Source organism: Lonchura striata, chromosome Z (assembly GCF_046129695.1).
Source record: "Lonchura striata isolate bLonStr1 chromosome Z, bLonStr1.mat, whole genome shotgun sequence".
Taxonomy (NCBI): Eukaryota; Metazoa; Chordata; class Aves; order Passeriformes; family Estrildidae; genus Lonchura; species Lonchura striata.
In genome coordinates this window covers 3,621,438-3,639,403 of record NC_134642.1, presented here as the reverse complement: position 1 = coordinate 3,639,403, position 17,966 = coordinate 3,621,438, and positions in this window count along the sequence as shown.

Genomic DNA, 17,966 nt, shown 5'->3' with positions numbered 1-17,966 from the left:
TTTTTCTCAGAAACATTCCCAAATTTGTCCTTTGTTCCCTGCACAAAGAAATGTGTTAAATGGGACCTAATGAGTGAAGTAAGGATCCACATATTGCCAACACGATTAGATGCCTGATGGTTCTAGAAAGCAACAGCTACAATTCCAGGTGCACTGCAACAAAAATGAGGAGAAGAGATGGTCAGTGCTATCCAGGTGGAGCACACAAGGGACTTAGTTAAATCTGGTTTAAGGATACTGTGCAAAGGCCATACCATTACTTTTCTAAATACCTCAAAACATTATTGTTCATCTTCCCAAAAATCAGTGACACCTGTGGACAGGAGCTCCCTGTTCTGCCTTTCTATCTCCCTCTCCCTCTCTTTCCTCTTCCTCTTTCCTTTTCCTTCTCTTAAAAAACAGCAGAAAATGATTTATCTAGGCCTTTCCCACATATTGGTCATCTTAGTTCAATTTCTAGTGTTTGGAAGACCTATTTTGTGGTATTTTCAGTTTCTCTTCAGTGGACAGTACCACATCATTAGATGCACATTCTGTTATATCCTCCTTCAGCTGGACATTTTTCTGGAATGGAATTCCCTTCCTAAACCAAATTCAAAATACCAAAGAGGATGTTGTCATTTTTGACTGATAATAACTACAGAGTTCTTAATAACCTTTTTTAGTTTTGCCTTTCAGTAGTAAAATCCACTAATGCATTCCTTCTGCTTTATACAAATTTGCAGATGTAGAGAGCAGCTCGATTATACCTGGGTGGGTGAGGTGTATATAGGCTGGCAGAGGATTGTCCAAAATCCAAGACCTTTGCAAAAGTGCAAAGGTCTATAAGGTTACTTCCCTCCTCTTCTGTTTTGCCTATATATCTGCATGCCAGAAATCCCCAGCAGGGGACTTCTTAATCTCTCGGTAGGAGAACACACAGCATGTTCTCACACCCACAACACGTGGAGGCATGTGTGCTTGCTTTGCTCCTGGTCTTCTGCTGTCAGTTTGTGTAATTGGAAAAGAGCAATTCAGTATTTTTATTACACAGTGGTGGCAGAAAGTGGCCACCAAAGTGACTTCTGTGAAAACTTCACAGAAGTCTGGAATGAACCAGTTAATCTCAGTCCTTCTTTTGTTTCTGTTATAGCTGCTGACCAGTTAATAAAAAAAAAAATCAACAGGGCCTAAACCAGACCAGAAGGATGAGAAATGGCAAAGTGATTATGTTTGTCATGGATGTAGTCAGTGTTACTGAAAATGAGAGCTAGCAAGTATTTGTGAAAGAAGGACAATTCACTTAGAGCTGCACTAGAAGACTCATCCTTTTGCTACAGGAAAAGTCTGTGATCTGTGTAAGTAACTTTTTGTGTGTGTTGACCTGTTTCAGTCATGCTGGAAATCCCAATGGTTCTGATGTCATGTAAATTTTGTAAAAATTGGTCTTTAGGAAGACAAGAAGGAAAACACAGCACTGTGCATAAGGGAAGGTACAGAAGGGTCAGGTATTCTGTTGTCTGGTGAGCTCCCCTAAAGCTCAGGTGCAGAGTTAAGATGAGAAGTTGGAATCTGTCTCCTGTTCCCAGCCAGCCAAGGCACACACTGCCCCTTGGCCTGCTGTCCACTCAACCAAAAAGAGCTCAGGGTCATGAGAGACACTCTAGGTCTTAGAGGGAGACTAAAAGAAAGGATTCATGTGGTAGAGTGGATACTGGGAAGAAATGCATTAAAAATACATGATTTATGCAGAAAGACCAATTTGTTTAGATTTTTGTTATACCAGGTCAAAAAGTTATAAACCATGCCTATTGCTGGTTTTTTTTCAGCTTTAGTGATTCTTTTTCTTCACAGTATCACAGAGTAGTTAGGAAAATACATAGGGTATAGTTTAGGCCTGTCTTCAAATTTGTTAGACAAGGATAGTTTTCACAAAGAACCTCTTCTGTGTTCTCTTCTGTGTTCTGTGTTCTGCTGAATTTCACAGTTGCTTCCCACCTTGAGCAAATACCCAGTTCTTGTTTCCACGTATAACTAACAGATCTGAAGACATAATTATTTAACAAATATCCCAGTTGTTCTGACTTTGAATTCTCTTTATGGCATTGCAGAATTACGGAAATGCCTTAAAGCTCAACTCCTGTTAGAACTTTATCCACCAGAGGTTGATTTGCTTTCTATCCTGTGCTGTCACACGTGCTAATATATCTGAAAATGCAGTTATACCATTTAAATGTTCTCAGCAGCACAAATTCTTAAAATCAAAATTGTTACAGAAAATTTTAAGTAGGTTCAGCCAATAATTAGCCTCTGTGTAAGTGATGAGGTGTTTACATCCTCTGGCTTAAGATTACGAAGCTGGAATTATCATTTGACTTTGAAAAACTCATAGACTGCATGGATGGTAAAGCTTCCATGTGACAGACCCAAACAATTTTTTATTCCAGCAAAAATAATGAGATTGATATTTGATTGTCACTGTGGCCTTTGCACATGCTGAAGAGAGACACTGTAATGTGTTACTCAGAGGAGTTTTTCAAGCAAAGAGCATGGGATAAATTACATACTACACAGGCCAGTGAAGGTAACCTGTGTTTAACTGGTTGCTTGTAAAACAAAGGTCAACTGTGATAGCAGAGCCAATGCAGTAAGACATTCAGGCTGGTGCAGCAGTGTATTATGTTGGCTCATCAGTAATGTAAAGAAAAAAACCAACACAAAACCAATTTATTTTACTATATTAATGCTCTATAATCCAGCTGTTCATTTTCACATTGAACACATCATCATTGAACACACAGCATTTTTAGATGAGCTTCCTTGTAAGGCTTAATGTAAGAGGGGAGGTGTGCACACTCATTTCATTAAGGTGAGATTGCTTACTTTTCACCTGTGCACTCAGAAAATAGCACTGTTGTGAAAAAAGCATGCCCTCATATTTCTCATGTCAGAAGTATTGTGAATTGCAGCAGGAGCTACTGTAGCCACCTCAGACACCACATTCCCACACTGGAAAAAGCAGCTTCCTGCTGACAATAAATCAAGCTGCTCTCCTCAGTTTTGTCTCCAAGTACAGTCAGCATGAGCTCAACTGTTTAGTCTGCCTAGTTAACAGTCAACATGGTACAAGGAAATTTTATTATCGAGGTAAGCTTCTGATTTGGCACTGAAGTCTATAAAGAGGACCAAAAGAAGTTGAAAAAGCTGTGTCTTAAAGTTAATTTTTTCTTACATAACTTCTTGGGCAGAGAATCTGTCTGAAATGGGCTGTGAACTACAAGTGACTTAGAGACTGCCTGGCACTTGTGCTTCACCACAGTATGCTCACAAGCCTTCCCTGCAATCAGCTGCTATACACTCATCACTTCTGATACTGGTGCAATTTATTTATATTCCTGAATTACCCTTGGGTTGGGGATAAGACTGTAGCTTCTGATAGCTTTTCATAAAAACCTATAGGCCAGGTTTTCTCCTCTGACCCATCTAAATCTTTATGAGTCTGCATTTTATTTAAAAGATAAGGCTTCTCTCTATATTGGAATAAGTATTTCAAACACTTCTGAGAAAGCAAAAAGCCATCTCTCTGCAATTTATCTATGCAACATTTCCCCCACATTTTAATTTTCCTAAGGAGAAGTGTTTTGCATAAGACTTATTGATAACATTCTTAAAACCAAAGCCATTCATACATTCAAACTTAACTAATTTTCTTTTCTGACCTCTGAGTATCTTATTGAAATCTTGACAGACTCAAAGGTTGACCTATTATGCTAATTATATTGTAAAAAGTATAAATAAGTTTCCTTTATTTAGGTCTGACATCTAGGTTCACTGCAATAAAAGACATTATAATAAAATAATCACTGAAGATCTCAGGGAGCTTTTCAAGCTTGCATTTAGGTCCTGTATTAATAGTTCATGTTCTGCTCTTTAATATGGTTTTAACTGGGTGAAATACCACCATTTCAAGTAACAGCATATTAACTAATTAAGGAAATAAAAAACTAGGTAGAATTATATCACTGAACAGTAACTATGCTAGATAATGTTCAGTGTTTAAACTATCTGCAAGCCAATAGTGAAGAAACTGTGAATGGAGACACCTATTATAATGAAGAGTATTGGTAGGGGAAGTAAGATAAATCATAACAGCATGGACCTGCTCTTGCTGAGAACATGCATATGGAACAACAAACACCACTCAACAAACACCATTCAAACCAAAGCTTCTCATGCTCTATGACACTGGTTAATTGTTTGCCTTTCTTTTTTGGAGGCCTTCTCCTGCTGTGGATTGTTCTGGATCACAGGGTCAAATACACGAAATACCTTGGAAATATGGTTGAAGAGCTGTGGAACCAGAGCCAGTCACATACTGGCAGTCAATTCCCCTTTGACCTGTAGCTCAAAGGCACATCAGAAATGCAATTTAACTAATCTTATTAATAACATGATGAAACCCATACCATACACATTGGAGGGCAACTATTAAGCTAAAACTAATTTGCATGAAATTGTAGGAGTTTTCGATAGTCCCAGTGGAGAAAGAAGTACTATTTTAGCATGTTTGTCATATGTTGCTGATGTCAAATATCTGGAAAAAGTATTTGGTGTTGTGTGCCCAATTACAAAACAAAATATCTGACACAGGCGTGTTGGCTGTAATTAAGCCATAGAGGGTTCTGATGTGAAGTTGCTTCCCTCTTGCAGGATTAGTTTCCATCTATCTGTCTACACAGATATAATGTCTCTTGAGCATGTGTGAAGGCCACAATCAAAGTAAAATCTCAGTGAGATTTCTGCTGGAATAAAAATATCATTCAGATCTATCTCTTAGAAGTCTGCACGGGCAGATGGAAACAAGCTAAGGTTTCTAGGCTGTTGAAGCATTATTGCTTGAGAAAATGAAGAAAAGCTTTCCAAATATGCTGCTGCACCCCCTCTGAAGAGCATGCAGAAAGCCTGGCTTGCATTTAAAACAAGTAGCAAAGGCATGTCTTGGTAATGAATCCTTTTGTACAGAAAAGTACCTATCTCCACAAATCCTCCTAAAAAGTCTTCTGACAAAATAATTTACAGGCCTTGCCTAAGTGGAAAAACACCTATTATAAAAGTCTGCTCAGTCCTGAGCAAACTGGAGAAAGAACAACTTTTGGGCAATAGCACATCTGGTATGGCAATGTGGTTTATAATTTCCTGCTTCAGATAACGCCTTTGTAGCAAAACATGAACACGTGTAGTGGTTAATCCCACATCTGCCTGACCTAAACATTCAGTAATGAAGATAAAATAATCCCTATGCTTTCTGTTTTCCCTAATGCTACTCAGATGGTAAATCACTCATTTAATGTGAACTTTGTCATTGCTCTTGGTCATCAAGCTTTTAGGATCTGTCATTTGACTTTTGACATTATTTCCAGAAGTCTGGAATTTTGCTTATGCATTCAAGAGGTCTTTCTGGTAAAAATTTTACATTCACATGCAGTCATACATACAATGAGAATTAGTTCTTGCTGCAGAGAAATCTGGACTGTAATAGGGTGAGGAAACCCCAATGCCCATTTGCAGCAATATATGCATTGTCCAGTGTGTTTTCCCTTATGGGTATTATTACTCAGACTCATGCTTGGCATAAAATTTGACAATGTATTGTTGCCATACCCACATGTCTAAATCATTCCAAGTTCAGGAATTATTTCTCTTGCTTCTATTTAATGAGTCAGCAGTTAAATTATATTTGTTTAATTTATGTCCAGCAAGAATTACTTGTTAGGCTATTTTTTAGCATCCTTTTGAATAAGGCTCATTGTACAGAGAAGAATGACAAGATTGTTTTTGTTTCAAGAGCATTAAAGAACACAATTAATTAGATCAGCCATGCCCAGGTAATTTCTGCATATAATCTGTAAAATTGCTCTTTAAAGCAATTTCAGGGCAGGAATGTATTTGTTCAGATAAACAATGTCTTAAAGGGCATGGAAAATAAACTCATGTCAGCTCCTCCTATCCTAACAAATGTTCTACCTCTGATGTGCAGCCTGATTTTCCAGCTGGTAGTTTGCTGTGGGTAGGTATGGGAGGGTGTTTGGAGCATAATGTTATTACAAAGGCAAATCAGTACTCCAGAAACCAGGGCTCCTAAAGTCTATGGTGTTTGTGAGGGTTTCTCATGTTTATCACTCTGGCTGCACTTGGGTCTGCTGTTCATGACCCCATCAGCACAGTGCAGCTCTGACCCTTGAATCTGCTGCCTGTGAGCCTGTGGGCTTCTGTTTTCTCTGTCTCACCACTATATCCCAGAGACTGACCAGAGCTTTTCCACTGAGGCCAGGTGGTGGCTCAGTCTGCACAGGGCTTCCTCCCACAGGCAGGGACAGCAAAGAAAGAGTTCCTCAAGATTATGCTCCATCATCACCAAGCAGTTTCTCTTCTTCCATAACAATGCAGAGCTATCCTCAGCACCAGCACCGGCCTCCAGAGAAGCAGCCTATGTCACCTGAGAGAAATCTTTATCCCATCTAAGCTAGGAGTCTATGTTTCCTGGGCTTCTGATCTTTGGGGTGTCCTTTATCCCTTGGTCAGACCAGGAAATGCATGGGGCTTTGTGGGAATGCAGGGCTTCCCTCTGGCTGCCCTGGGACCCTGGCAGGGCTCAGGAACCCCCCTGGACAGAGCCCCAGAGACACTGTCTGTGATCTCTGTCCATGGAAAAGAGTTTGCAATCTTACAGGATGAATTACAAGCTCTGAATGTTTGATATAAGTAATAATTAAGTGTGGCACGGGTGAAAAAGTAAAATTTTAGGATTCTAGATTAGGGGTTCAAAGGGGACAAGATGGAGGAAATTGGGTGTGCCTTGTCCTTTTTCTCCTTCTTCATGCCCTCCATGTCTCACTGTGGTGTTGGCATTTTTCTGTTGGTTCAGGCTGGGGACACACTGTCCAACGTAGGTGACAGATATTGGCACGTTCTTGTAAATCCAGCCCAGGGATTTTTGGTATTTAATGTTTGTAACATCCCACTGAGGGCAGAGCCCCACACGCTGCCCTGCAGGACAGAGCTGGGCAGGGCAGCAGAACATGTTAGAGATAAACAGAATAAACAACCTTGAAACCAGCACAGACCAATTATGGCTTCTGCTTTGGCAATGGGGCTGAAAGACAGAGACTTTCTACAATCTCAGAATCATCAATAGCACAGAATCCGACAGGGCTTCATCTCCGGGGGGCAGCTCTGCTATGCAGCTCAGCATTCCATGCTGAGGTGACCACCTCACCATTATCACCCTGATTCATCTTTCTTCTGAGTGTGAGCTCCTACCAAGTGACTCCAGCCTGTCAGGAAATGCTTCATCTTGCCCTCACCCTGCCATTGCAGCTGGCAGGGCTCTGGCATAGGGCAGGAATGAGGAGCTGAGACCTCCTGACTGGGGTTTGGCTGTGGTGCTGCTCTGCACAGGGAGGAGGGCTCCAGCGGGGTCACTGAGGGTCAGTTGCACAGATGAGATGTGAGTGAGCTGGATTTAATTGCAGAGAGAGTTTACATTAGACAGAGCATGCAAACTCTCTGCAATTAAAGGCAGCTAGTGGCTCCAAGACTGCAGACAGTAATTATATGTGGTTTCTCACTTCCCCAGTGTATGAGAACAGAGGCTGTGGGTTTGCAACAATAAGCCCTTGCCACTCGTAGAAAAGAGCTGGTCTTGTTTTCTCCACTCCTAGGGTTGTTTGAAAGTATTTTTTATCCAAAATGATTGCAGAAGAGCTGAGTTTGAACCATGGGATTTACTCTGCTAAAGTGATTGATTTTAGTTTCTAAAATTTAAATCTTAGTCAATATACTTGGAATGCAAAAATAACCAATCATTTTTGAAGTTCAGCTCCAAATTCAGCAGTTTACTTAAAGAATATAAAATTATTACTATGGATTTTTGTGTCTAATATTAAGTCTGTCTTTTTAAGCAAAGAAGTTTCAGAGAAAATTTTGGGTTAATTCTTTAGTCCTGAAAATAATTTGTTTCAATTGAAGTGGATAGCATTTAGATCATTGTACAAAGACAAGTCTTTGAGCAGTTTCTGAAAGGTACTTACAAAAATTAGAATTAAATTACTTTTGTCAATGTTTAAGTATTAGTATGGAGTGTGTAGATATTCCACATAAAGGTTAAGGAGCCTTCCAATGGTTTTCTCATGGACAAGAAATCCCTCTGCCCTGGGTAGACAGGCAGTGGGACAGTATTCATTTTACTGTGCTAGACTCTGTATCACCGTGTCACACATCAGCATCTGCCAGAAACGAAAAACAAAATTAACAAATACAATTATTTGAGGGATCTCATGGCATAAAATAGATTACAATCTAAAACCTGTCACTCTTTACCTCTTATGAGGCCAAAGAAAATCAGGTACAAGGACATAAGGCACAAGACAGTGGAAAGAGACACATCTAGTCCAGCATCCCTCGAGAAGAATTCTAAATATTGTTCCCCTGCAGGGTTGGCACAGTGTTAAGGAACAGTTCTGTACATCTGATTCTGTGCCACTCACACTTAGATGTCTCCTCCTGGAAAAATCAGTATCTGGTACACAAAAACTTCTCATCCAGTAATTCCCCTGTCAAGTTCAGGAGAGCACCAAGACCAGTGCTTCAGATGACTCTAACAGACTCAGCTGCCTGAATTTGCTTCTGTGTCACTTCATCCCAAATTTAGGTGTTTTTCTCCTTGCATCAGCAGCAGTGAGCCTGGCTGCATCTGGAGACCTGTGCCCAGTTTTGCCTCTTTGAAGCTGGGCAGCCACTGAATCCATGGAAAAATCCCAGCAGATGCCACAGAGCTAGAGAAGCTGCTGGAGCACAGTGCATCTGGAAAGGGATGGGGAAAAGACTTTTGGACAATCTGGAGACAAGAATGGAGAGGAGTATTCTTTTGGTTGTCTTCAAATTCCTTGTGGTGGAGAAACAGAAAGAAAAGAAACAGACCTCTTCTCTGAGGTACAGAGGGATCAAAGACACTTGCCAGAGACCAAAGGGGGCCCTTTATTCCCCAGCAAGATTCTTGACAGAGGAAGAAAATACTGAGAAGCTGTGGGATCTGCACTCCTGTAGATATTCCCTGCTCTACTTAACAAGTCCTGAGGTACTCTGGTTCAGCTGGCACTCCTTTAAACATGGAGCTTGAACATGTGATGGGGCAAGTGATGGATCACAGACCTTCAGAGGTCTCTTGTGAAAAAAATATTCTACAACACTATGTCACAGCTTCCTGAACACCATTTCATCTCATTTTCTGAAATATCCTCTGCAATCTGTTAGCATTCCAGAGATAACAGGAGTAGTACTTCCTACTGCCCGTTCCTCATGAAACTATGTATGATGCCTTGATTTATCCTGATTTCAAAAGTTACTAGTGTTTGAAAAAAAGGAGACTTGTACTGTGTCATGTTACAGCCAAATACAGGCAAATAAGCTGGTATTCTTACAAGTAAAGCCTTAAGAAAGCTTTACAGGAATAAAGGGAGTCAGTGGCTTCTGGAAGTCAAGCTAGATGATGGCTACTGTAGAGGTCTAAGGAAAGTTGGTGGTAGAATCTGTAGTAACAGCACCAGGTGCAAACAAGACTAATGGCCTAATCCAGGATGAAAGTAGCAGAAGACTGAAGAAGTTTATGAACATATTACTGGAGAAAACAAAACAAAACAAAACAAAAGCCAGCTTAGCAAGGAACAGGGTAGACCTGAAGTCTAACATAGGTACATGCTTTCAGCTTATCACAATGATGGAATGCTATCTGTTTGGCATGTTCAAAACATGATGTTTTTTCAGAGGAAAATTATCACAAAGCTATGGGACAATGTGTTTCCCTTTATAGAGAACTCTTCTAAAAAATAATGTGAGATTTATAGTTAGATATGGAGTTTGGAATTATTTTCTATTTCCTGAGTCTGAGCCTTGTATCCCATGATTTGCCCTGGCTTCCTTAGCAACAAAACATCAACGTGCAAACTGAAAACAACTGAGCTGTGATGTTTTCCTCATAAGAAGCTAAAAATGCAGTCTTTGTATTCCTCTGGTATCCAGCTTCACAAATATACCCATTGTTTCTGCTTGTTTTCTGCCTGTTGCACTAGAAATTTTGAAAAAATAGTGCTGTAGTTTCAGAGCTTTACTTGGGGATCCAAGAGCCCTCAGATCTCAGCTCCAAACTTCTGCATGGCTAGGACAGTGTTTCTCTGTGTGTTTTTGCTTTGTTATATCTGGGAAATACCTTCATCCTCCTTTTAAACTGTACTCAGCTCCCCTAAAGGTCTGGCTGCTTCAGGAGCCAGGATTCCGCATCAACATCTCTTATCACTGTAGCCTAAATATGATGCTGCACCGGTCACCATAGTAATACCCTGTCACTGTGAGTCTTTCATGCATTTCTCATCATGTAAATACATTTCTCAATTTTCTTTTTTAAATCTGAACTGCAGTAAGCTAACCCACAAATGTCTTGGCATGATCACACTATTAATCACTGGCATTGCTTTTTAGAAGCCTGGCATCTTGTTTCATCCTGTGTTTGCAGTTTGCTCTTTGATATTAAAGATGACTTGTGAGAAGGGAAGAAAGGTGGGATGGCAGCTTTACTGCCCTCCAACTCTTTGCCCACTCAGGGCTGCAAAAGCTTATGGAAGTTCTATGCCACTGAAATAAACCTGCAGCCTGCAGATCCTCCTCCACATGCTTGGAAATGTGGCACAGATGGAGCTGTACTGTCTGTGGGGATTGCATACTGGGGAGAGTGGCTGTGCACAAGAGCCCTGTCAGTATTTAAACCCACTCACTGGAGGCTCATGGGGTGAGTGGGTAGAAAAGAACACGGAGAAGACTTATGGTATCCCAGTATTGGGCTGGGTCCTGATCTGGGCAGGGAAGCACAGATTGAGAGATTCTGACCAGAGAGAGAGAAGAACCTCTGGAGAACCACAGTGGAAATGGATTTCAAGTGGGCTGAAAAGTAGATTTTTAATGGGTAAAAGACAGTCAGGCAAAAAATCAAACTATGTCTGTTTTCTGTTTGTACAGAAGGTGAGTACAATCCAGGGACCTAAAAGGATCAGATCACGTCAAATGGAAGTAACGTCTGTCTTTTTCTACTGCTCTCTACGGAGCTGCTTCTCCTCAGCTCCTATTTTCAGGACACAGTAACTCTTCCATGTTACACCACTCGAAGGCTACACATATTACCAAATCAGGAAGTGCCAAAAATGGTTGTTGAGATAATTTCTCCTACTCAAAGGAGAATCATGTGCTGTTTTGTATTCAGGAGTGTTTCAGGTTGTTCAGTGTCCATCTGGCATTAGACATGGGACTAATGAGGAGGAATTACTTCTGAGGCCACTTACTCAAGTGTAGGTCTCTGAGCTCTCGCAGATTTTTTGATTGCTGTGCTTTTTTAATGATAGTTGAGCATTATATGTATTTCAGATAACACGGTAATTGAGCGGGTACTGTTGACCGAAGAGGCTGTTGTAATGAAGTCATGGATGGCTGCTCAGTATGCAAATGTCATAATGACACTGAACTCTGGAAAGTGAAAAGCACCCATATGGGAACTGTTTGCTGTAGCATGCAACAAATCTTTGAACTGCCCAGTGTTAAATGAGCCAAGCTGAATCTTTAAATAAATGGGTGTAGATTAACCATTAGATTATTATCTTCAGTAATTGATTAAATTCTAACTCACAGCACTCAACGGAATTCTCTTTGACAGAGATTTGGACACCCCAAGAGAGCCCCTTCCCACCCTCACCCATCCCATCCCAAAGAGAAAGGTCATCCTGTAGGAATCTGCTGAGGGATTTGTTAATTTCTAAGTAAGGAGCATAGAACAGCTGCAACCCCAGCTCAGATGGCCCCAGCATTGTTCTCAGTCCATACCACAGCCTACTGAGCAGATTGACCACTTCATTAGACTGGAGATAAATGTGAAGATTTGACTCTCTCTTTACATATAATGAAAGTTTAATTTAAATGTCTTAGGCATAAATTTAAATGCAAAACTTTGCATCCACAAACATGTTTAGTTGACATTAGGAGCTGGATCTGATTTCAGAGAGTGCTGGAAAAAGGCGCCATATAGTTGGTGTTTGCCTTGTTAACTGCTCACCTTCTCCAAAGTTTTTTACTGTCAGCCTAGTTTTCTTCCAGGTTAACAATGAGGAGTAGCTCTCCAAAACCACCAAAACAGTGCTAATAGGGTAGCATTTGAGATAAAAATAAGGAAGAAAAATATTAAGAAAAAAAATTCAGATTTCAAAGCAGGCTAGTATCATGGTTGGTACTTCAGCAGTGCTTGTGTTTTTTTTTTTTTTTTTTTTTGTTCTCATAGAAACATGGCACACTTTCATTCAAGCCAAAAATTTGAGGGAACCTAAAAGGGATTTAAGAATGGAAGCTAGGTTCTAACTCAGTTTTGCTTCTTATTAAAAAAAAATAACTAAAGGCCAATATATTTCAAAAGGGGCTAAAGGTATTGATTTAAGAAACCAAAACAAGATGCCTGACTACCAGAGTGATTATGCAATGCTTCTTATACTGCACCAATTTGAAATACCCCAAGTCATTAATCACTGGTGAGTAACATCATCTTCAGAGTTCATAGAAGGAATAAATGTGTTGCTGTCCATGGCTGGGAATCTTAGCAGACTAAGATTCATTAATCAGAGCTGCCTTTTCCTCAAGGAAAATGATAGCCATGGCTGGGAATCTTAGCAGACTAAGATTCATTAATCAGAGCTGCCTTTTCCTCAAGGAAAATGATAGCTCTTATAAATTTTATCTGTAGTTTTCATACGTGTGGGTGATTTGGCTGACTCATTAATCCAGGCAGACACTGTTAATCAGTGGATGACTGCTATGCATGCCACAAAACCATGATTCAGATTTGCTCCTTTATGAGAATGCCTGATTGAAATAATAGTATGTCTTACATTAAGCTGTAGCCTTCTTATTTTGATCTTTGTTTTCCTAAGAAAAATGGCTTATGTCTTCCTTCTTCAAATCTCTGATTTCCTTTGCCAGTCTCCAAGATATTCAGCAATAAAGTGGTGACCTCAGTCTCAAGCTGTCACGAGGTTTAGGATAGCAGGTGGCTGGGTCAAGAGACACTACATCACTGTAGCCTCTTGACAGAAAGAGCTGCAGTCCTTACTAAAATTGGGAGAAAGAAGGGATACAGGAGCCAGGCCTTCAATTCCTTTGTTAGGCTCAGTGAGCATATCATTAAGGGAAGCTCCTTTGTGGCCAATGCATAAGGAGTTTTAGATAGGCAATTACAGATCTCTGTCTGAAATGCTTGCCCTTTTTCCACTCAGAGACCTGAATTATTTCTTTGGTTTTGAGGGAATTAGTTCTTCTACAGTTGTATAGAAAAGCTATCCATGTGTGCAGTTACAGAATGGGGCAGATAGTGTAGAAGTCAAGAGGACTTAGAGGAGCTAGTTAGTATTCAAATCTTAGGATTCTTCAGTATAAACTACTGTAAAAGGTAAATCATAAGCCTGAAAGTGTTGCGGGCTTTGGTACATGGTGCTGGACAAAGGCTAACTGCCTCAAATCAGCAATTCCTTTACTAAAGCTGTTTAAAAGAAATATGAAAAACTCAACCCAGAAATTCCTGGGCTTTATAGTGGCTGCATTTTAGAAGAAGGCCTTCATTCTAAATGTCTTTTCAAAACCTGTCATAAATTCACAGCTTCAACTATATCGTAGTTCAGCATATGTTTTGAAAATAAGAAGAATGCACTAGTGTCAATTTGAAAATAAAATTACTATAACAAGCCAGGTCATGGCACATAACCTTGAGACACTGCCACACAACCTCTTAGGCTCAATAACAAAAGGGGGGACACCCACAGGGGGGAACACAAACAGAAGGGGGGACACCCATTTCATTTCCTTACCAATGCTTTCAAGTCTCCTGCAAAAGAGAAGTGTGTTTCTTCTATATATCTGAAAGTGATAAATGGGGAATTGGCTTTTCCGTACACTTATTACATTTTCTGTAAACCTTAAGAAAAAACAGATCCAAACTTCATATGCTCTTTCCTCCATTTTCTCTCTTTGCCCTCTTTCTCCCCTCCTATAGACTTTCAGAGTTTGTTTTAATCTTTTCCTCCTTCTCTGCAGTATTTTCTCCCTTAGTATTAATTCATGCTCATTTTTTCCCCTGTTTAGTTTGCCTAGCAGATATCAGGGTTCCTATCTCCCAGCCTCCTTGATGGAAAAAGGAAAAACACTATGCAATATCAGATGATGGAGAAGTGGAGGAACCAGGTAAAGTTTTATGACTAGGTTCTGTGATTATAAAGAGGAATACAGTCCAAACACTTTCAGTGTCAATATCTACAAGTGATTTACCTTCAATTTGAGATGTTTAACACTGTCTTTGGACAATTATCTCACAAAATTGTATCAGTATCTCATCCAAAAGAAATAGCTACTTTGGGGACTTTGACTCACCATCAAACATTTCTTGTTATCCAAGGTTCTATCTGTTTCTCCTTCTTGGTATAAACTCTTCCAGGCATATATCACAGAAGCAGGAAACTTGTTCCCCTGTGAGACAGGGTCATGAAGATCAACCAGAAAAAAACTGATTTATAGTAAAGGGCCTTGCCTTGCCAAGTGCCTTGCCAAGATGACTATTTTTCACTGAGTCACATTATCTAACTGAATGTTAAATTATAAAAGGTAGTTCCTATGTGTGGGTACAGCTCTTGAAAGGTCCAGGTCACTAACAAACTGGTTTAATGAAACAGCTTCAGACATTATGTTTGCCCTTCATATATATACACACATTTGAATCTTTTTCAGTGCTGGGAGTCTCTGCCTAAAGTTGAGTAGCTCATATACTTCTGTGGAGCTTCATGGTAATTAGGTGGTGGTGTTAGTAGTTCCTGCTTAAAGAAAGGCCATGAAAATCACTACATGATGCAGATCCAGGTATTTGATGGGATGGTTTGTGTCACTTGGCACAGAAAGTCTCATACAGAATCCATGTAGCTCTTTGAACACAATCACAATGGAAAGTCCCATCAAGTCCCATCTAAAGCTGCCCAGGACATATCTTCCCCCTGTGCCTGCAGGTGCAGCCTATTCTTGCTGCACTCAAGTCCAGCCATATGATGCAGCTTATCATAAGATAACTTTTTCGTAATGGACTATAACTGTTTCTTCAGAGTGAGGTGGCTGTTTATGGCTGTGGCTGGCACAGTATTAATATGCTAGTCCCTGAAATGTTTATAATCAGAAGGTAAATATATGAATTCCTGAGGTTTTGATGGCAGTAAATTATTATTATTATTATTATTATTATTATTATTATTGAGCCTTATTTACTCCCTATGTCTCTCTCCCGATTCCTAGGTCAAGAGTATGCTTCATCTCAAAGGCTGCAGCAGCATCTGGAAACATTTGCACTCCATTACATCTGCTATTGTCACTGATCTGACAAATTTTAGCATATCATCAGGATATCCCCCTGTTTTTCCTGCCACAAGAAACCTGATCATAGATTTATAAATCCTTTGGTGGACTTTCCTAACAACTTGTCCAATTCCATATGGATGAATTACCAGGTAACCATGTTTACAGGAAAAAATATTTTCCAACAGCATATTGGACATGTCCATCTACTTCCAAGATAATTCATTAATCTCTTGTAATACCATTGTGAAAAATGCTATAGAGAAGTCTTGCAAATAATTGGAAAGTTTAGGAGGGAGAGTCCAAGGATGCTCAGGACTGGTTTTAAAAGGAAATTGTTAAAGGCATCAGGAATCCCTGTGCCTTGCTGAAGTTCACAACATGGGCTATATGTGTCTTTCCATAGAAGGAAGAATTTGCATTTCAGCACAAAAGGCAATTGATGATATGGGTCAGGATCAGCCAGGATGCCAGTCTTTCTTGGACACCTGGGCACAGTCCTGGCTCATGTTCAGCTGGCTGTCAATCAGCACCTCCAGGTCCTTTTCCATCAGGCAGCTTTCCAGTCTCTCTTCCTCAAGCCTGTGGCACTGAATGGGGTAGTTGTAACCCAAGGGCAGGACCCATCACTTTGCCTTCATGAACCTCATAGAGTTGGCTACAGCCTATCAATCCAGCCTGTCCAGATCCTTCTACAGAGCCATCCTGCCCTGCAGAAGATCAACACTTCTGCGCAATTTGGTGTCATCTGCAGGCTGACTGAAGGGACACTTGTTCCCTTGTCCAAATCATTGCTAAAGATGTTAAACAAGAGTGGCCCCAATACTGAGCCCTGGGGAAAATTGCTTGCAACCAGCTGCCAGCTGGATGTAATTCCATTTGCCACCATTCTCTAGGTCCAGCTCTTCAGCCAGATATTTACCCACCTAATAGTGCACCAATCCAAGCCTTTAACATCCAGTTCCTCCAGAAGAAAGCTGTGGGAAATGGTGACAAAGGCCTTGCCAAAGTTCACAGAGACAACATCCACAGCCTTACTCTCATGCACTAAGTGGGTCACCCTGTTATAGAAGGAGATCAGGTTGGTCAAGCAGCACCTGCCTTCCCTAAACCTTTGCTGTCTGAGCCCGATCCCCTGGTTGTCCTGTATGTGCTGCATAATGGCACCCAACATGATCTGCTCCATGTCTTTCCCTGGCACCACTGTCAGATGACAGGCCAGTAGTTCCCTGAATTGTCTCTCCAGCCCTTCTTAGAAGATGGGTGTCACGCTGACTAACTTCCAGTCACCTGGGACCTCCCTCTTTAGTTGCACCTGCTGATAAATGATTGAAAATTATGCGACTCCACCAGCTCCTTCAGTACCCTTGGGTGGGTCCCAGCTGGTCCCATGGACTTGTCTGTGTCCAGAAAATGCTGGATGGTCAAGAAGGAATTATTTTTATCCCTTTTTCTAAATGTTCCTTTCTCCTGTTGCCTGCCCCTCTTTACAGACTTTACTTGTAGTTTACTACTTCTGCTTCTAATTTCATACAGGTTGCATGGAAGTGTATGTGAAACTGAATTGCTGGAATTTAAGTATTGATGCTTGTGGTTTGTGCTGTATAGCCTACCAAAAGACTGGCCAGTGCTCTGGTCAGTGTTCAGTCTGGCATTCTAGAGCCAAATTAAAATTGATGGTCATAAAGAAGTCAGGAAGAGAACTTCCTCCTCAGTTTCAGTGCAGTATCTATAGACGGTAGTTACAGGGACAACACATGGCCTTACACAATGCAGTAGACTGCTGATAATTTTCCTCTTACTGGAGTGAGGTCCAGGTTCTGAGAACAGAATATCCAAGATGCAGAACTCCTGGGACCTGAGCAAGAGTCTCTATTTTGCTTCTCCCTGCTGCCCCCTGCTCTCAGTATAAATTTCATCATTTAGAAGTAGGTATATTGCTAAAGATTTTGTGTTTAAAACCCAGATCGTTGAAGGGGTCTAAGCTGTATTTATGTAAGTAATTAGTGGGAAAATATTCTTATTTTTTGAGTCACTTATTTTTTGAATCACTTATTTTTTGAGCCTCACTATTTCCACTTTTCTATCTGATGCTCATCTTTGAAACATTTAGAGGTTTTCTGGTGAGGAAGACTTCATAACCAGAAGTTTCTAATTGCTAGCTAACAGTTACATGCTCCGGCAAGAGCATTAATCTTTCACTTACCAGTGGAAATATTTGTAAAACTAGAAATACTTAAACAACTGGTATTTGCTTTTCCCTCTTTTACAAACGATTGTTGAATCAGTTTGTCTTGTACAGTTCAGTGGATTTGGCTATGGAGTGAACTTGATTTATTTGACATTGAGACCAGAGAGAAAATGATTTTTTTTTCCATGGGAAATGGAGGACCTTGACAGCCAAGTAACAGTAACAATTGAACAGCTCAAGTGGGTTGGAATAACTGAGGGTATAGTTAAATATTTATCACCTGGGTTTAAACTTCTCTGAATTTTATAGTATCCTTATCATGAAA